The 21,272-nt window shown below is 45.2% G+C and overlaps 1 protein-coding gene across 6 annotated transcripts in view; it reads left to right on the top strand.

Annotated features, from left to right (window-relative positions):
- The window catches only part of LOC126355736 (U-scoloptoxin(05)-Sm1a), a 1,173,513-nt gene that overhangs the window by 430,345 nt on the left and 721,896 nt on the right, over window positions 1–21,272 (top strand). The window lies entirely within an intron of this gene.

The following is a 21,272-nucleotide window of genomic DNA, read 5'->3' as shown; positions in this document are numbered from 1 at the left end:
CAATTTTAATGTGAAAAGGTTTGTAATCAAAATTGCAGGTCCGCTACATCTGCATATGCATAGCGGCGCTTTCAACTGAAATAATGAATGGCCTCGAGAACAGTTCGAAAACAGATTTAAGATTGATAGTGCCCTCAAAATCTTTTTAAAAATATCGTTGTAATTGTTGAAAGACCACAATGAGTTCATCATACCTCGCGCTTTCTTTAACGCCAGTGAGCTTAGGGAACTGGACTGTCTTTCAGAGAATGTGTTCCATCTTCAACGCAATCTTATTTTTAAATGCGTCCCCATCGCATCAGAATGAAGTTACCTTCCAATGTGGAGTCACGTCCACTTAAAATGCGAAGTCTGCTATCTATTCCGGATGTTCTAATTTTCGTTCCTGCACTCCTTTTTAGTTCATAAATTGAAAAATAGCGAGATTTATTTCGAAAAGAAAATCGTTCTAGGCATGCTCCTTGACTTAACCAACGTACTCTGGAGTAATTTGTAAAGTCTTCATCGTTGTTGTTTTGATCTTCAGTCCAAAGACTGATTTGATGCAGCTTTCCATGGTACTCTATCCTGTGTAAGCCTCTTCATATCCAAGTAGCTACTGCAATCCACATCCTTCTGAATCTGGTTACTGTATTCATCTCTTATTCTCCCTCGACGACTTTTACCCCACATACTTCCCTCCAGTACTAGAATGATCTCTTGATGCCTCACAATGTGTCCAGACCCTGTAATTTGGTCTTATACCCCAAACCAACAAACCAACCAATTTTCTTCAGAAACGATTTTCTTGTCGTTGCCAGTCTGCAGTCCTCCATACTTTGTCCATCATCAGTTATTTTGCTACACAAATAGCAAAACTAATCTAATTCCTTCACATCATCTGATTTAATTAGGCTACACTCAGTTACCCTCGTCCGCTTTCGTTGATGTTCATCGTATATCCTCCTTTCAAGACACTGTCCATCCTATACCACTGCTCTTCCATGTCCTTTGCTGTCTCCGCAATCTTCATTATGTTTCCACTGAATACTGTTGTGGTTGTAAAAGGAATAATTGGTGAGACTTCAGAAATTTTAGTATTCGTACCACTAATTTCTTCAAATCTTCCATGCCACCAAATTTAGCACAGAGTGCTCTTTGATGTACAGAAGAATGGATCCTGTCCGCCGATCGCTGTGCTACTTTGCTCTTTCATTGTCACCTGGAAGTTCGAATTCTGCCTGCATGGCACCACAAAGTACTTCCGTAGCAAATAAGCTGTACCCCTCGCTTTTATGGTTCAAATGGCTCTGAGCACTATGGGACTTAACATCTTAGGTCATCACTCCCCTAGAACTTAGAACTACTTAAACCTAACTAACCTAAGGACATCACACACATCCATGCACGAGGCAGGATTCGAACCTGCGACCGTAGCAGTCCCGTGGTTCCGGACTGCAGCGCCTAGAACCGCAAGACCACCGCGGCCGATTCGCTTTTATGAATTGAGAAATTGTATCCCTCATGAAATCTGGATTCGCAGGACAGAGCAGATCAGGATATGGTTGTGGAAAGGGTCCAAGATCAGTTATTGTTAGTTGAAGAAGACACACAAACTTTATTTCCTAAAAACACGTAATTACACATGCCCTTAAAGGCATTTGAAAACAATATGGCTGAAAGCCTGAACACAAGTTATCAAGATTTCTTTACGGAATAAACATGGCTGAAGGCCTTAGTTACAATAGTTTTACATAAACACTCGGCTGAAGACCACACACACTGGACATTGAATAACTGAAGGCTTAAGGCCTGGATAAGAAGGATTTCAGATAGAGAAGAAAATTTTAAGAGGTTTTACACAAGCGGCTTTACGAATTTAATTCAAGACGGCTGAAGGCCTCATCTTTACATTAAAACAAATTCAATTAATAGACGGCTGAAGACCTTGCACAGTACTACAGACTGAAATCACAATCAAAAATCAACAGATCAGTGGTGCTCAAAAGTTGTCCAAGGATCGGCCTGAGGAGGGAACTCTAACGTAAGGTTGGGTAAGATAGGCAGCCAAGAGTAAGATTAAGTAATCAGATAGCAACCCGAACCAGTGATGGCTGAAAGACCGACCAACAACCTAATCAATTCCCTTCTGCCGACCAACGGCATGATAACTGAAAATATCCGCGGAGGACGAAGATACCTACATAACTACAACTTCAAAATTGGCGTCTAAAAACACTCAAGGCAGAATATCCACTGAATAATATGATCAACACCAAAGGCTGTCGAACTACACGCCGTGCCGGACAGCATCAACACGGCCTGGAAACACACACTCGCAGCTCTGTCCGAACCGACCGACTGCCTACTCCAGTACGCAGACAGAATTCATCTGCTCAGTGGAAATCACAGAAGCTCCAATCCGACTCAACTCGATGTCCGTTTGGAACTCGGAGACACGGCGACCCGGGAACACTGTGTCGGACCCAACCATGCAGAGGTAACTTTTGCCCATTGGCCACCACAGCTCTGCACAAGCAAGGAACCGACCCACGTCCGGCAAGATCACCAACTGACGAGGCCCAGAAACGGTCCAGAGACCAAATACACGTCGCCCAATGAGACGACCAACCGAACTACCAACCAGCGGTCAGTACTGGTTGTCCGCACCTCACTGGCGCTCCGTCCCCCGGACTGAACTCCCACCGACGACGACCCGGAAATACTAGCTGCAGAGATACTACGAGAGTGCACTTATCAATAAGCGCTGCTGCTGCCACTCACGGGCAAGCAAACCAGCAACTTAGTGATGCCCGTAAATCGAATAAAAAGAGACGAGACGACAGAACGATAAAGACAACACGACGAGCAATAAACGGCATGACCCGAGCCGCGCACGGCTCATCTCCCTTTTGTCATTCCCATTTATTTTTAGGATTCTGTCAATAGATCGCTAGACTTTGTGCGAACAGCCACTGGACCTGTGAACGCCTTTCATACCACGAACAAATAGCGAAGGGCAAACAGCGATGACATCTCGATTATGCCAAACTGAGAGAATTTGCCGAGCCCAAAATGCCGCACCAAAGTGGTAGACGAAATGTCCCGCTGTTGCGGGTACTTCCGAGAAGGACTGAGCAAACCCGATTGACAAGCCGGGGCTCCACCCTCACGCGACCCGTACACGCTTTACGAGGGAAGTTTGGCACGCCGTGGCCGGTCCTGTTGTATACATATGATCTATGAGCCGAACTTTTGCGAACTACCCTACTGGCCATTAAAATTGCTACACCAAGAAGAAATGCAGATGATAAACGGGTATTCATTGGACAAACATTCTATACTAGAACTGACATGGGTTTACATTTTCACGCAATTCGGGTACATAGATCATGAGAAATTAGTACCCAGAACAACCATCCCTGGCCGTAATAACGGCCTTGATACGCCTGGGGATTGAGTCAGAGAGAGCATGGATGGCGGGTACGGATTCAGCTGCCCATGCAGCTTCAACACGATACCACAGTTCATCAAGAGTATTGACTGGCGTATTGTGACGAGCCAGTTTCTCGGGCACCATTGACCGGACGTTTTCAATTGCTGAGAGATTTGGAGAATGTGCTGGCTAGGGCAGCTGTAGAACATTTTGTGTATCCAGAAAGGCCCTCACAGGTCCTACAATATGAGATCGTGAATTATCCTGCTGAAATGTAGGGTTTCGCAGGGATCGAACGAAGGGTAGACCCACGGGTCGTAATACATCTGATATGTAAGTCCACTGTTCACAGTGCCGTTAATGTGAACGAGAGGTGACCAGACTCGTAACCAATTGCAGCCCATACCATCACGCCGGGTGAAACGCCAGCATCGCGATGACGAATACACGCTTCCAATATGCGTTCACCGCGATGTCGCCAAACACGGATGCGACCATCATGATGCTGTAAACAGAACCAGGATTCTTCCGAAAAAATGACGTTTTGTCATTCGAGCACCCAAGTTCGTCGTCGAGTACACAATAGCAGGCGCTCCTGTCTGTGATGCAGCGTCAAGGGTAACCGCAGCCATGGTCTCCGAGCTGATAGTCCATGCTACAGCAAACGTCGTCGAACTGTTCGTGCAGATGTTTGTTGTCTTGCAAACGTCACCATCTGTTGACTCAGGGGTCGAGTCGTGGCTGCACGATCCGTTACAGCCATGCGTATAAGATGCCTGTCATCTCGACTGCAAGTGATACGAGGCCGTTAGGACCCAGCAGGGCATTCCGTATTACCCTCCTGAACCCACCAATTCCATTTTCCTCTGACAGTCATTGGATCTCGACCAGCACGAGCAGCAATGTCGCGATATGATATACCACAATCGCGATAGGCTGCAATCTGACAGTCGGAAACGTGATGGTACGCATTTCTCCTCCTTACACGAGGCATCACAACGTTTCACCAGGCAACGCCGGTCATCTGCTGTTTGTGTATGAAAAATCGGTTGGAAATTTTCCTCATGTGAGCACGTTGTAGGTGTCGCCACCGGCACCAACCTTGTGTGAATGTTATGAGAAGCTAATCATTTGCAAATCACAGCATCTTCTTCCTGTCGGTTAAATATCGCGTCTGTAGTACGTCATCTTCGTGGTGTAGCAATTGTAATGTAGTGTAATTTCCAAGTGATGACTTTATTGGTAGAAAACAGATACATCACATCCACTAAATGTTTATGCAATAGCTAAATGCCTGAACCAATTTCCGAGTCAAAATAGCTTCAAAGCAGATGCGCCGGTGGCAAGAGGAGGCAGGAGTGCAATACAGTGGAAGTGGAGTCGGTGTGGAGGTGGGGAGTCACGACGCCGCCGCCGTCGTCGGGCACGGCAGCGGCAGCGGCAGCGGCGGCGCCTGCGGCACGTATCGAGCCGTACATTCTTTTCATCAAAACGTGGGCCTCGGCGGACCGCCGGAAGTCGTCCACAAAAGGGCGCCGCCCGGCTCGGGCCGCCTCGCCTCGGCTCGTCGGGGGAGGCGCCGTCGGCCTTCATCATTCCCCGCGCCGCGCAGCGCCGATGCGGCGGTGACTCCCGCCCCAGCCCAGCCCGGCGTCAGACCATGACCGGGCACCACAGAGCGCGTGGCGTCGCGTCGCCTCAAGCAGTGGCGGCGCTGGCGGCGATGGAGGACTGTTCACCACTTAAACACGGGAGGGGGGGCGGGGTGCGATTGACAAATTTTGCTGCACACTAATCTTCTACTGACGACACGAAACGTTATCAACTCTTCAGATTAGACCCTTTCTTATTAGTAAAGGAAATAAAATACTTTCTAGTCATATACAGGCTGATCGTGACCGGGCTAAATATCTCACGGAATAAGCGTGAAACGTAAAAAGTACAAAGAACGAAACTTGTCTAGCTTGAAGGGCAAAAGCAGATGGCGCTGTGGTTGGCCCTCTAGATCGCAATGCCATAGGTCAAACGGATATCAACAGCGTTTTTTAAAATCCGAACCCCATTTTTATTACATATTCGTGTATTACGTAAAGAAATATGAATGGTTTAGTTCAGGGCTTCCCAACCTTTCCAGCTGGTGGACCCCTTCTTCAGTCGGAAATCCATGGTGGACTTATAGTCAGTTAAGAGCACAATAACTTTAAATTTCAGAGCGAAACCCATGGAGACTGAAAGCTTCTTAATGCAAATTCCACGTTCCCAATTCCCCCCTCCCCAGTGGTATCAATAGTCTTTGGTTTAGAGATGAATGAAAACGACTTGAAGGTCATAAATCGACTTATGAAATAGATAGTGCACTGACAAAGCAAGTTTAACATTTAATGTTGCCAGCGAGTGCTGTGACTGGTGGCCAAAGCTCGCTCCGCGCATGCGTAAAAGGTTTCAGCGCATCTGCCGCCGTGAGCCGGCGCACAAACGACCCCCGTATTGTTGCGAAACAGTCGATCAGAGAAGCCTCATTCTCCGTCACTAAACTGTGTATGCGTTCTCACTTAGGAACCGCAAAGACGGCTTGGGAATACGATTTGAATTAAAAGTACACATTTTATTCACACGAAAAAAATAGTGATTTATTTCATTTTCAAATTTTTATTCAGTAATTCATTATTTTACACGATTTGGTGAAGGGTGGCCGCGGACCCCCTAGAAAGAGCCGGCGGACCCCTAAATGGTCCGCGGACCACACGTTGGGAAGCCCTGGTTTACTTGAACCACTTTTTTCGCATTCTGATAGATGGCGGTGTAGTAGTCACAAACGTATAAGTACGTGGTATCACATAACATTCCGCCATTGCGGATGGCATTTCCTTCGTGATACACTACCCGTGTCAAAATGGACCGTTTAAGAATTGCGGAAAATGTCGATATCGTGTTGATGTATGGCTATTGTGATCAAAATGCCCAACGGGTGTGAGCTATGTATGCTGCTCGGTATCCTGGACGACATCATCCAAGTGTCCGGACCGTTCGCTGGATAGCTACGTTATTTAAGGAAACGGGAAATGTTCAGTCACGTGTGAAACGTCAACCACGACCTGCAACAAATGATGATGCCCAAGTACGTGTGATAGCTGCTGTCGCTGCTAATCCGCACATCAGTAACAGACAAATTGCGCAACAATCGGGAATCTCAAAAACGTCGGTATTGAGAATGATACATCAACATCGATTCCACACGAACCATATTTCTATGCAGCAGTAACTGCATGTCGACGACTTTGAACGTCGTGTACAGTTCTGCCACTGGGCACAAGAGAAATTACGGTACGATGACAGATTTTTTGCACGCGTTCTATTTAGCGACGAAGCGTCATTCACCAACAGCGATAGCGTAAGCCTGCATAATATGCACTATTGGGGAACGGAAAAACCCGCGATGGCTGCGACAAGTGGAACATCAGAGACCTTGGCGGGTTAATGCATGGTGCGGCATTATGGGAGGAAGGATAATTGGCCCCCATTTAATCGATGGCAATCTAAATAGTGCAATGTATGCTGATTCCCTACGTAATGTCTTACCGATCTCACCACAAGATGTTTCACTGCATGACAGAATGGCGATGTACTTCCAACATGGTGGATGTTCGGCACATAGCTCGCGTGCGGTTGAAGCGGTATTGAACAGCATATTTCATGACAGGTGGATTGGTTGCCGAAGCACCACACCATGGCCCGCACGTTCACCGGATCTGACGTCCCCGGATTTCTTTCTGGGGGAAAGGTGAAGGATATTTGCTAGCGTGATCCACCGACAACGCCTGACAACATGCGTCAGCGCATTGTCAATGCATGTGCGAACATTACGGAAGGCGAACTACTCGCAGTTGAGAGGAATCTCGTTACACGTATTGCCAAATGCATTGAGGTTCGCGGACATAATTTTGAGCATTTATTGAATTAATGTTGCATTTCCAGGTAATCACGATGTAACAACAAGCGTTCTCAGGAATGACAAGTTTACAAAGGTATATGTATCACATTGGAACAACCGAAATAAAATGTTCAGACGTACTTACGTTCTGTATTATAATTTAAAAAACCTACCTGTTACCAACTGTTCGTCGAAAATTGTGAGTCATATGTTTGTCACCATTACAGCGCCATCTATCACAAAGCGAAAAAAGTGGTCCAACTAAACCACTCATATTTCTTTACCTACCACACGAATATGTAATAAAAATGAGAGTTCCTTTATAAAAAATACCAGTTGATATCCGTTTAACCTATGGAAGCGCCATCTAGCGGGCCATCCATAGCGTCATCTGGTTTCCCCCTTCAAGCTAGACGAGTTTCGTTCTTAGTAGTTTTTTTCGTTTGATGCTTATTTCGTGAGATATTTGGCCAGTCCCTATCAATGGACCACCCTGTATTTGTGTCCAACAAGAACCAACACTGAGTCCAATCTAACATGTTGCAGAAACTTACCAGTGAAGACACAAAACTTTCGCAGCCCAACAGATTCCTTTTTGTAATATTAGCGAAGAAAAGAGCCATTCCATGCATTCACTGAAGCACCAAATATACTGGTATAGGCATGCGTATTCAAATACAGAGGTATATAAACAGGAAGAATACGGCACTGCGATCGGTAACGCCTATATCAGATAGCAAGTGTCTCGCGTAGTTACTGCTGCACGTTATCAAGATTTAAGTGAGTTTGAACGTGGTGTTATAGTAGGCGCACAAGCGATTGGACACAGCATCTCCCAGACAGCGATGGAATGGGGATTTCCCCACACGACAATTTCACGAGTGTACCGTGAATATCAGGAATCCGGTAAAACATCAGATCTCTGACATTGCTGCGGTCGGAAAAAGATCCTGCAAGAACGGGACCAATGGCGACTGAAGAGAATCGTTCAACCTGACAGAAGTGCAACCCTTTCCCAAATTGCTGCAGATTTCAGCGCTGGGCAGTATCAGCGTGAGAACCATTCAACGAAACATCACCGATACGGGGTTTTGGAGCCGAAGGCCCACTGGTGTACCTTTGACGACTGTACGACACGAAGCTTTACGCCTCGCCTGGGACCGTCAACATCGACATTGGACTGTTAATGACTGGTAACATGTTGCCTGCTCGAACGAGTCTCGTTTAAAATTATACGTAGCGGATGGACGTGTACGGGAATGGAGACAATCTCATGAATCCATAGACCCTGCATATCAGCCGAGAACTGTTCATGCTGGTGGAGGCTCTTTAATGGTGTGGAGCGTATGCAGTTGGAGTGATATGAGACCCATCTAGATACGACTCTGACAGGTGACACGTACGTAAGCATCCCGCCTGATCACCTGCATCCATTCACGTCCGACAACACACACGTCCAGAAATGCTACAGAGTGGCTCCAGGGGCACTCTTCTGAGTTTAAACACTTCCTCTGGCCACCAAACTCATCAGACATGAACATTATCGAGCATATCTGCGATGCCTTGTGACGTGCTGTTCAGAAGAGATGTCCACCCCGTCGTACTCTTACGGATTTGTGGACAACCCTGCAGGATTCATGGTGTCAGTTCCATCCAGCACTACTTCAGACATTAGTTGAGTCTGTGCCACGTCGTGTTGCGGCACTTCTGCGTCCTCGCGGGGCCCTAACGATATTAGACATGTGTACCAGTTTCTTTGACCCTTCAGTCTATTTGTGCCCAACAAGAACCAACACCGAGTCCATTCTAATCTGCTACACACTAGCGTGTCACTGACGATACCAACCCTGTAGATTCCTTTTTGTAATATTAGTGAAGAAAAGAACTTACATTCTATTCCATATATTGATGTCCCTCACGGGTAAATATTGACTCCGCTCTAAGTCGATTCTGTCCTACAGAAGTCAAATATCCTTGCCAATCCTCCAGATTCTCTGTTGTATTACTAGTGAACAAAAGAAATTATATCATGCTCATTTGCCGATGTTCCACAGGAACCACCATTCAGTCCATCCTAAACTGGTGCACAATGACCTAGTGAAGACATGAAGCGGAACCTACCCTCTAGATAACTTTTTTCATTATTAGTGAGGAAAACAAATTGTGTTCTAGCGTTTTATTGATACCTAACAATGAAACTTATTAATACAATGCATTAACGTAAGAAAGGTGCATCTTCGGCTACAGTTTTTTTTCTAGGGCAGTGGGGAGGGAAGTTCAAAATGGTTCAAATGCTTCTAAGCACTATGGGACTTAATATCTGAGGTCATCAGTCCCCTAGACTTTGAACTAATTAAACCTAACTAACCTAAGGAGATCACACACATCCATGCCCGAGGCAGGATTCGAACCTGCGACCGTAGCAGCAGCGCGGTTCCCGACTGAAGCGCCTAGAACCACTCGGTCACAACCGCCGGCCGGAGGGGAGGTGAGGTAGGAGGGAGATGGGGCTGTGTTCTGGGAAAAGTGTACTGCAATAACAAAGAATAAGATATGCAGAACACTGTTGTTGTTGAGGACTGTTTGTGCATTAGGGATCCCTACCAGCTCGCATTAGAAGCAAACATTTAGAGGCATGCTGCATTTTTTTTTTTTTTTTTTTTTTTTTTTTTGTCAGGTCGATATGATGAATTCCATGAGGGTACTTGGGATTCCTTGGAGGGAAGAGGATAATTTCTTTACGACGAGCTATCGGGGAAGTTTTGCGAATCAGCACTTGCTACAGAATGGAGAACAATTTTACTGCCCCCAACGTCGTCCACATAGCGTAAGTACCGCAGGGACAAAATATAGCAATTCGGCAATATTTTACCATCGTTCCATTTGCGTCTGGAAAATGAAATAATCACTAAAGATAGTACAAGCTAACTTTCATCATGCACTCTTCGGTGACTTGCGGCATATATATGTAGACGTAGAATATGTTTATACAAGCTTTGATAATGGATAGCGACTAGAACGCTAAGGTATGTGAAAAGAGAACTAATACGTATCGCCTCAAGTACTGAGACATTTGTCCACTTGCAGTCACTCAAACGTGGTAAATATGAAGAGGTTTTTGTATTCCAATATACGAATCTGAAAAAAAACATAGAATTTTGTTAGAAATAGCGAAAAAGTGGAACGGAGACGTTATCGATATTGGTAAAAATTAAAGCCATTACGAGTACATGTTTCCATCTGATACACGTCTCATATAGACAGAAATGACGCTGTAAATCATACGTCTTGCTCAGGCCGACTACAAATAAGCAGACGCGACAGATGTTGACTGAAAAGCAGCGACTGTCCCTGTCGTAAGTATTGTTTGATTTTTTGAAACTCTAACAGCAGAACAAGTTATAGGATAAAGTTCCTCTCGTCTTGTTGTGATAACGAGAATTTTTGTTTTGCAGATATAAGTCGAACCCGATACCGTAACAGTTTGTATGATTGATACTAGTGGATTTGCAGGAGCAGTGTCAATTTTGCCTTTCAAAAGTAGGCTGTCAAACAGAATGTCTGATCATGGTATTGCCTCATAATATACCGGAACACAAAAGTATGAAGCTGAGAACGTACTGGAGTTCATTCGGTTCCGTAACCGAGATACATATTTTCTGGAAACCATCATCACGGTATCTGATGCCTACAGTTATCTGAAATAACTTGCTATCAGAGCGGATTGCGTACTTCGATCGATTTCCAATCATTCGTTCCCTGTCAAGTTGTAGCACTTCACAAAAATGTTGTAAACATTGTATTGTGGCGAACGGAGATCGAGCACCAAGAAAGGCATTTTGTCTGAGTCTTCTGTTTCCTTTGCTGTCATATTACTATTCACAGACTGTTTTTGACGTGTTATATTTTATTTTATAGTTAATGGACCTTATACCTATTACTTGTTTTCTGGCTTTTCTAAATGTATTAAGATCGTTGTTTTCGTCGTCAACTGTAATGTTGCTGAGAGCGCTCAATACGCATAGGATTATTGCACTTCTTTTGTCCAACTATGGTCATACTGGTGTGTAATTATCATACATACAATAATCTAATTTTCGTATGATGTCACGTGAACATACAAAATTCATGACAAGACGTCTTCGAAACACTATAGCAAGGAGAAAAAATTTTAATATAGAACCAGAAGGGATTAAATCAGAAATTCATCCCTAAATGAATTAATCAACGACGAATGTCGCTGACAGTTGCAACATGCGTTTAAAGAAGGTGTTAGCGAAATGAATACAGCAGGTAGAGAGCTATTGGTCTGAAGTCTCATACCTGGTGAGGCCCTTCGAGACGGATCGCAAGCTCAGATTCCACACGAGTGTGGAATTAACTGTGTCTTGTTCAAAGGAATCTTACGATCATTCACGTCAAGCAGTTTGAAGACATAACAGAAAATTTGAATCTTGGTAGCGGAAGTGAGGTTTGAAATTTACCGTTACCAACGAGAGACTAGAGCTTTAATCACTCCACCACTTCACTCAGTTTCAGCAAATCCAGTGGCACGCAAGCTGCGTCCGCAAAACTCTGAGATTAGTGCAGCTGTTGGCAAGCTGCTTGTGTACCAGTTTATTGTAAGTAAGTGGCTTCAGTGACGTAAGGAGCAATATGCAATATAAGCAGTCGACACAGTCCGACGTGCACATTTGGCTGAAGTAACAGGTTTTCTTTGGCCTTCTGAAAGCAAGCAAGATCGAGTTTTAATGTCCCGGCAACGACGTGTTCCTTTAAAGCTTGGACATGGATTGGGAAGGAAATTGTCTTTCTCAAAGTTCTTTGCCGCCATTTGAACTCGACGAATTAGGGAAGCCATGGGAATTATTTGTTTGGAGTGCTCACGGGGATGTGAACGCCGGTACACGTGAATGAAAATGCAGTTCCTTACCCTCTGCCACATCTCCCTTGCAACCGCTGGGCTTTAATACTATACAGTGGAAGAAAAGGAGAGAGAGAGAGAGAGAGAGAGAGAGAGAGAGAGTTGAATACTCTCATACAACATTTCTCAAGGAGGTCTCAACAATTCACGATCGATCTGGGTACATCGATTCCTAACCGAATTTTCAATACCAAAGAACTGCCTGCAACGTACTAGGTTACTTTTATGATTTACTCGACCCTCAGTAGATTTACCGTCTTCATACAATGTCGAGTAGCAATAAAATAACCGCCCCCCTAGATGTGGAAGATACTGTGCGGACGATATGAGTGGCAGAGTGGATTGACAGGGTGTTAGCAATAATTATTTGAGTTACAAAATAAGGATTGTGGTCTACGGTAGGTACAAATGAGACAGTATTTATGAAACATAAATATATGTTAATTTCTCAGTGTCTACGATAAAAAAGCGTTGAGAATACACTAACGACACAATTGCGTTTAGGACCTCTACTGTTCTCAGCATACATGCACAACTTATTGGATAGGTCAACCGCAATAACTGATTTTGTGCTCTTAGCTATAGGAAAGACATCACAGCTGAAAATCACGAATAAATGCAGAGAGATAAGATTTCCTCTTGGCGTAATGAGCATGGCGAGTTTTTTGACGTTAGAAAGTAATTTGAAATGTTTATTGCTACCGAATTATGAAGCCGCCTTGGGTTCGTTATATAGTACTATCTGATATTTTCTGGCAGAGGAAAAGTGCCTCCAGAAAGGATTTCAAACACTAGAACGGTGTAGAACTTAGTCAAACAGTGAGAAGATAAGAGTGGAGAGAGACTGCGAGAGATAGATGCAGCGCTGGTCTACGGGTCCTAGTGATGGCTGAGGAGAAGAAGGAGAAGGAAAGAAGCGCAGTAACTCTGCGTGTCACGAACTCAACAAGTCGTTGGAAGTACCCTACAGATATATTGAGCCACACTACCTGTATAGCCGATGGTAGTTGATAATGTGTTGTCGGTGCAGAATTTTGTGCACAAACTGACCTCTCGGCCATGTTCCGTAAATTTTCGGTGGGCCTCACATTGGATAATCTGAGTGGTCAAATCATTCGCTCGAACTGTCCAAAATGTTCTTCAGACCAATTGCGAAGAATTATGGCCTGCTGTCAATTTTATCGTTCATGGATGGCTTCATATTGTCTCCAAGTAATCAATAATAATAATTTCCAGTCAGTGATATGTTCCGTTTGGCAAGAGAACCCAGTCCATTTCATGTAAACACAGGATACAGCTTTATGGAGCTTGCACAGTGCCCTGTTGATAATTCGGGGGATCTGCGCCACACTCAAACCCTACCATCAGCTCCCAGCTACTGAAATCGGTAATCGTCTGACCAAACCACGGTTTTACAGTCGTCAAGTTTCCAATCGAAATGGTCACGAGTCCAGGAGAGGCTCTGCAGACAATGTGGTGGTGTTACTAAAGGCACTCGTGTCGTTCGTCTGTTGCCATAGCCTGTTAAAGCCAAATTTCGCAGCACTGACCTAGCGGATGAGTTGGTCGTACGTCGCACATTGATTTCTGCCGTGGTTTCACGCAGTGTTGCTTGTCTCTTAGCGCTGACAAGTTAGGGAAACGCTGCTGCTCTCGGTTGTTAAGTCAAGGTCGGCGGCCACTGCCTTGTCCGTGGTGAGAGGTATTGCCTGAAATTCGATACTCTCGGCACACTCTTGACACTGTCGGTCTGTTAGTATTGAATTCCCTAATCATTTCCGAAATCGAGTGTCCCATGCGTCATCTCAAACTACAATTCCACGTTCAAAGTCCGTTAATTGCCGTCGTCTGACCATAATCACGTTGCAAACAGTTCCATATGAAACACCCGAGTACTAATGACAACGCTGCAAATGCACTGCGCTTTACACATTGTGTACGCTACCTCTACACTAGCGCCATTTTTCGATATGCATTTCACTACCCCATTACATTTGTCACCTCTAAGAATTTTCAACATTGCAGTTGAGATAACTGAACATGTAGCACGTCATCCTCAGTTGCAAATAGAAACCAATTTTACCCAGGTTTCAGCCGACGTGGTTTGGCCTTCTCAGAAGCGAGTGAGACTAGGCTACTGCAGCCGGCCGGTGTGGACGAGCGGTTCTAGGCGCTTCAGTCAGGAACCGCGCGACCACTACGGTCGCGGGTTCGAATCCTGCCTCGGACATGGATGTGTGTGATCTCCTTAGGTTAGTCAGGTTTAAGTAGCTGTAAGTTCTAGGGGACTGATGACCGCAGATGTTAAGTCCCATAGTGCCCAGAGCCATTTGAACCATTTTTTAAACTACTACATGCCAAAGTTTGCTACAGTTTTATACTTGACATGGCCAAACTTTGGCAGGCAGTAGTTTAGTGTCACTCGCTTCTGAAGAAGGCCAAATTATTTTGGCTGAAACCTGGGTAAAGTTCGGTTACTGTTTGCAGCTGAGGCATCCTCTTCAATGTCACTAGCAACAGCGGCCGGAAATTATGTCTATAAACTAAAATTAAAAAAAATAGGCGACTTGGCCCATGTGACGTATAATTTTACATATATATTTTCGGTGCCTACAGTGTCACGTCTTTCAGTGTCACACAAATTTAAATTTTTAAAGGTGATCACTTAAGACTATTTCCATGGGTTCACCCCTCAAATTTCTCCCTCATATCACAAAATTGTCGTCTGATGTAATAAAAACTCAAAAAATAAATTCCCTTTAAAGCACATTTTCGTATATAATTTACATTCAGAACCTTACACCTGTGTCACAGAACAAATTCTAAATCGAGAATAATTTACACAAGTTTAAGGAAATAAATGCTTCCGATAATTATTACAGTAAAGAACATCAAAATATGAACATGCTGAAATGAACAAACACTACATGAAACTATGTTAATCAATTCAACTGTAAAAAGCTAAGGAGAATATTATCAGTAAAATGAGAAATATGCAAAAGTGAAATGCCAAAATGAGCACTTCTCAATTGGGAGTAAATCAAAACAATCAGAATGTCTGAAAGAGAGCACAATAACATGAGCAATAAACGAATAAGAGCTAAGTAACTAAGCAAATAAGAGAATAGGCAAAAATGAGCTGCCAACAAAATGAAAGCTCGCCTATTTATTTTATCTTTATTGTATTTCAATTCCCCATCAGGGTGGGCTGGCAGCAGCATATGCGCTGCTCCTCAGCCGAAAGACATAGAACAAACAATAGAAGACAGTTAAAAATATACAAAGGATAGAATATAGTGAACATAGATATAAAAAAGGGGGAACATCATGAAAGCCAGTAATCAAAAAAAGAGGCGACTGTAAAACGAAGATAAAAACCATAAAAAGGTAGCGCACACAAGAAACCACACACTGCGACAAAAGAACACAAGGCACAGTATGATCGGAGCATAAAAGTAATGACGGATGGCGTAGCACATAACAAACACTGACAGCGAACCTCAAGGCAGCACACAATTAAAATCACACCTCTTGACGCACAGGAGAAACAGCACTAAACACAACATTGATGTAGCACACTGACGATGGTCAAAACGGGGTATCTGCCAGGTGCAAGGGGATGAGGGAGACCGGAAGAAGGGAGGGCGGGGGATGGAGGGGGGAGATGGGTGGGGGAAGCGGTGAAGAGGGCCAGAGAGGGAGGCATGTGGGAAGGAAAGAGTCTAGGATGGGGTGAAGGGTCTCTGGGAGAGTGGGGGAAGGAGGAAAATCCGCTCTGGGAGAAGGAGGGGAAAGGAAAAAGGGGGCCTTGGGGAGGGGGAGAACAAGGCCTAGTTGGAAGGAAGGGTAGATGTCATGGCGAAATTCATCATACGGCAGGGGGTGGCGCTGGGAATTGCCCTGATGAAGGAGATGGAGGGTGTGGAGGTGGAGAGAGGGAGGGATACAGAGATAGAGGCGCGGCAACCGGCGGGAGGTGGAGAGGAAGAAGGGAACCAGAAGGTTGGGGGAATCAAGCCTGCGGACAATGTAAAGGATACGGAGATGTTGGAGGAACAGAAGGATGTGGGGAAAGGGGATCAGTTCATACAGGAGCTGTGTGGGGGAAGGAAGGTGGATATGGAAGGCAAGGCAGAGCTCATTTGGAGGGCCTTGTAAAAGCGGGTGAAGGTGGAGTTCCAGGCAACGCTGGCATAATAGAGCATAGGACGGATGAGGGATTTGTAGGTGTGGAGGACGGTAGAAGGATGCAATCCCCATGTCCGGCCAGACAGGAGTTTCAGAAGGCAGGGGCAGGAATGGGCTATCTGCTGGATGGTCTGGAGATGAGGGGCCCAGGTGAGTTGTCGGTCGAGGGTGAGGCCAACGTATCTCAGGGTGGAGGTGAGCTGGATGGGACCACCATAAAGGGTGAGGCAGAAATCATGGAGACGAAAGGAGCGAGTGGTGCGGCCTATGATGATTGCCTGGGTTTCGGAGGGGTTGAGACGAAGGAACCACTGGATACATCAAGTGGTGAACAATTAAAGCGATTTTGGAGGGTACATGGGGAACGTTGAAGCGTAGGTAGGCGGTGTCATCAGAATACTGAAGAAAATGGACTGGTGGGGGTGGCTTGGGCATATCGAGAGCTGGCCGAACTCCGTCGGCACTTATATACGGTTGTGCTCGTGGCGGCACCTGGCGGCCTGTTCGCAACACGCGCGCCTGCGATCGCAATGCACTCTTAGCGCTCGCGGCGGCGTCTAGCGGCTCGTACGCAAGTTGTGCGATTGCTGTCGCAAGTCGACTCTTAATCTGCGATGTTACACCCAGTAGAACATTTTAGTGAAATGGACGCGATCGCATTTTGTTAGGACAATAGTGGATTTCGGCCACCGCCACGCTTGGCAACAAACGACCCCAGAGTATTGGGACGCTGACTCGTTTGAGAGCTGCGGCGGCAGTCGCCCCAGCTCCGCAGCGGAGACGGGCGCCACCCATCGACCCGACGCGCCGGGTGCGGATGGCGCCCGGTAGCCGCGCATTGTTAGGCGCGCTAGACAAAAGAGGAGCGGGGCCGGCCCGCCGCCGTGCGTCGCTCGGCGCCGCTGTGGGGCGGCGTCGCTGCACACCCGCGCGGCGCGGGCCGCCCGCCGGCGGGAGCCGCGGCTGGGTAAATATCATTAGTCGCCGTCGCAGCGGCAGTTCGTTACTCGCCTCGCAGCTGCGTCGCGCTCGTTACGTCGGTGCGAGCGGCGCTCATCAGCGACACCCGCTGCCGCCGCCCTTCCCCGTCGGCGGCCTTATAGGGGTCGCCCCAGCCCGATCTCTCGCACCGGCCGGCAGACACCGGCTCCGCGACTCAGAAAAGGTCGAGGAAAGGTCCACTGATCCCCCGTACCCGAGTTCCGCAAACTGCCCTTTAGGTGTAAGAGCCGGAACATATTCAATGTGTAGAAAAATGCCGCTCTTAGTGGTCGGAATACGATTTCTCATCCGACAAAAGTGTATCTAAATGATAATTAATTGAAACCCTCAGCTGCCGACAGGTGTTGTTGATATACCACGATGGTGGTGGTGGTGGTGTGGTGGTTAGTGTTTAACGTCCCGTCGCAACGAGGTCATTAGAGGCGGAGCGCAAGCTCGGGATAGGGAAGGATTGGGAAGGAAATCGGCCGTGCCCTTTCAAAGGAACCATCCCGGCATTTGCCTGAAACGATTTAGGGAAATCACGGAAAACCTAAATCAGGATGGCTGGAGACGGGATTGAACCGTCGTCCTCCCGAATGCGAGTCCAGTGTGGTAACCACTGCGCCACCACCACGATGGTGACAGCCAAAAATGTGTCTCCCGATCGGGACATAACAATATATACAGGGTGCCAAAAAAAGCTACGGCAAACTTTCAGGAAACATTCCTCACTCATAAATAAGGAAAAGATGTTATGTGGACATGTGTCCGGAAACAATTTCCATGTTAGAGCTCATTTCAGTTTCGTCAGTATGTACTGTACTTCCTCGATTCACCGCCAGTTGGCCCAATTCAAGGAAGGTAATGTTGACTTCGGTGCTTGTGTTGACATGCGACTCATTGCTCTACAGTACTAGCATCAAGCACATCAGTACTTGGCATCAACAGGTTAGTGTTCACCACGAGCGTGGTTTTGCATTCAGTGCAATGTTTACAAATGCGGAGTTGGCAGATGCCCATTTGATGTATGGATTAGCACAGGGCAATAGCCGTGGCGCGGTACGTTTGTATCGAGACACAATTTCCAGAACGAAGGTGTCCCGACAGGAAGACGTTCGAAGCAATTGATCGGCGTCTTAGGGAGCACGGAACATTCCAGCCTATGACTCGCGACTGGTAAAGACCTAGAACGACGAGGACACCTGCAATGGACGAGGCAATTGTTCGTGCAGTTGACAATAACATTAATTTCAGCGTCAGAGAAGTTGCTGCTGTACAAGGTAACGTTGACCACGTCACTGTGTGGAGAGTGCTACGGGAGAACCAGATGTTTCCGTACCATGTACAGCGCGTGCAGACACTATCAGCAGTTGATTGGCCTCCACGGGTACACTTCTGAGAATGGTTCATCCAACAATGTGTCAATCCTCATTTCAGTGGATGAGTCTTCATTCCAACATGATCAAAATGAGCTCTAACATGGAAAGTAAGCTTTTCCGGATACATGTCCACGTAATATATTTTCTTTCTCTGTATGTGAGGAATGTTTCCTGTAACAACCTGTATGTATATATATGACCTAGTAGATAGTGTCGGAAGTTCCATGCGGCTTTTCGCGGTGTAGCTTGCTGTCCAGGTTTCGAGAGGATGCGTTTCTGGATGAGGTATCTAATATATTTCTTCCCCCTACTTATACCTCCCGAGGAGATCACTAATGTAAAATTAGAGAGATTCGAGCGCGCACGGAGGCTTTCCGGCAGTCATTCTTCCCGCGAACCACACACGACTGGAACAGGAAACGGAAATAATGACAGTGGCAGGCACCTTTGGATAGCTTGCGGAGTATGAATGTAGATGTAGATTTAGAAGGAGGTGAGACGGAGTTGTAGCCTATCAGCAGCATTATTCAGTCAGTAGATTGAGCAAGCAGCACAGGAAACTAAAGAAAAATTTGGAGAAGGAACGAAAATTTGAAGGAGAAGAAACAGCAACTTTGAATTTTGCCAATGACATTGTAACTCTGTCAGAGACAGCGAAAGACTTGTTGAACGGAATGGGCTCTGCCTTGGAAGGAGAATATAAGAGGGGTGGTGAAGTAGTTAGATCAGGAAGTAAGACACTAAAAGTTTTAGATGAGTTTCGTTATTTGCGCAGCAAGGTAATTGATGATTGCTGAAGTGGGGACGATATAAAGCACAGAGAAAAGAAAATTTATGAAAAAGAGGGATTTTGTTAACGCCGAATGCAATCAGAGTCTTGGGATGTCTTTCCGGAAGGTATTTTTCTGTAGTGTACCCAAGTACGGAAGTGCAACGTAGACGGTACAAGAAGAAAACAAAAAGAACACAGAAACAAAAGGAGCACAGAAAATTCCGTAATGGGATACTATAGACGGCATATGAAGGTTAGTTGAGCAGATCGCGTCACTAATGGGGACGTACTGAATCGAACTGGGGTGTTAAGAGGTTTATGGCACAACGTGACTATAAGAAGGGGTCGGTTGCTAGGATCCATTCTTAATTATTAAGGAACTGTCGATTCGGATTGGAAGGAATTGTGGGAGATACAAATAGTAGAGGGAGACCAAGGTATGAATATACTAAGCAGGCTCAAATGGATGTAGGTTCGAATAATTCTTCAGAGATGAAAAAACTTGCACAGAACAGAGCGCGTAAAGCTGCATCAAAAGAGTCTTCGGAGCTCTCTATACATTTTATTGATTCGGGTTATGATAGGGAAATGAAAAGTGAACGATTGAAACTTCCTATGGAACATAAGCTGATGCCTGATGCTTTTCCTACTCAATATCTACTATTCTTCCGGTTTTAAGGGGCAGTAAAGAATGCAGTAATAAGAGGAAATTCGGTCACAGAAACGAAATTACTGAGAAATTGTGAAGGCGATTTTACATGTAAATGCATTAACAACTAATGGAACTACCAGCTGAGACCACATTAACCACGCTAAAAGCAATGCTGTAAATTTGACAGTATGTGTTTGTGCCAACAATTAGAAATTATGGAAAAGAAATAAGAGAACTTAGACAAAGAATTCATATGTGATTATGAAAGGAAGGTGTACTAACTGACCATATTGTAAGGGCTGTGGCTCACATAAGTAAGTGTATGCCATGCGATGAAGCAAGAAATTCAACAGTGATGTCACTAACTTCCTTGCCTTTAATGTACCATTACTGCTAAACACTTTTTGCATCATCTTGAAGTTTAATTGTAACTGGATACTATTTGCTCGTCTGAGTCTCGTTATCCCCATACTTCTAGCTTTCCTCCTAGTTTACATATTTCTGTTTCTATAATTCTTTTGCTTTTAAGTATTGTAACGTGGTGATAGATTTGGAGATGTACAGATAACTATTTATAAAAAACGGACATGTATTTATAAGAGACTTTATTCTTATTTCGCAGGAAATGTAAAAACTCACTCATGTTCCTAATTGCTATAAGTAGACATTCTCCAATAGAGATACCCATTGTAAGAAGTTGCTGAGAGCGCCAGCTTGCAATCATAGCATTACTTGTGATCAAAATAATATTAGACCAACATTTAGAAAAAAGAATCAGTATCATTCCAAAAAGGTTTGACATACAGAAGTCATCTAAAGAAACTGAATCAAAAAGCTTTTGGAAAAGATATGCTGGGAACTACTTCAAAAAGATATTACTCGAACTGTAGAAGGAAAAGTATTCCTATGAAGAAATGAAATTCTGCCTAGTGGAATGTTGATTGTGTTGACTTAATTGTAAAGAGAAAACGAGCTTGAAACATTTGTAACGCAAATAGAAATTATAAGAACACTAAAACATTAGAGA

This window comes from Schistocerca gregaria, chromosome 3 (genome assembly GCF_023897955.1).
Source record: "Schistocerca gregaria isolate iqSchGreg1 chromosome 3, iqSchGreg1.2, whole genome shotgun sequence".
NCBI lineage: Eukaryota > Metazoa > Arthropoda > Insecta > Orthoptera > Acrididae > Schistocerca > Schistocerca gregaria.
This window is presented reverse-complemented; position numbering and strand designations above follow the sequence as displayed.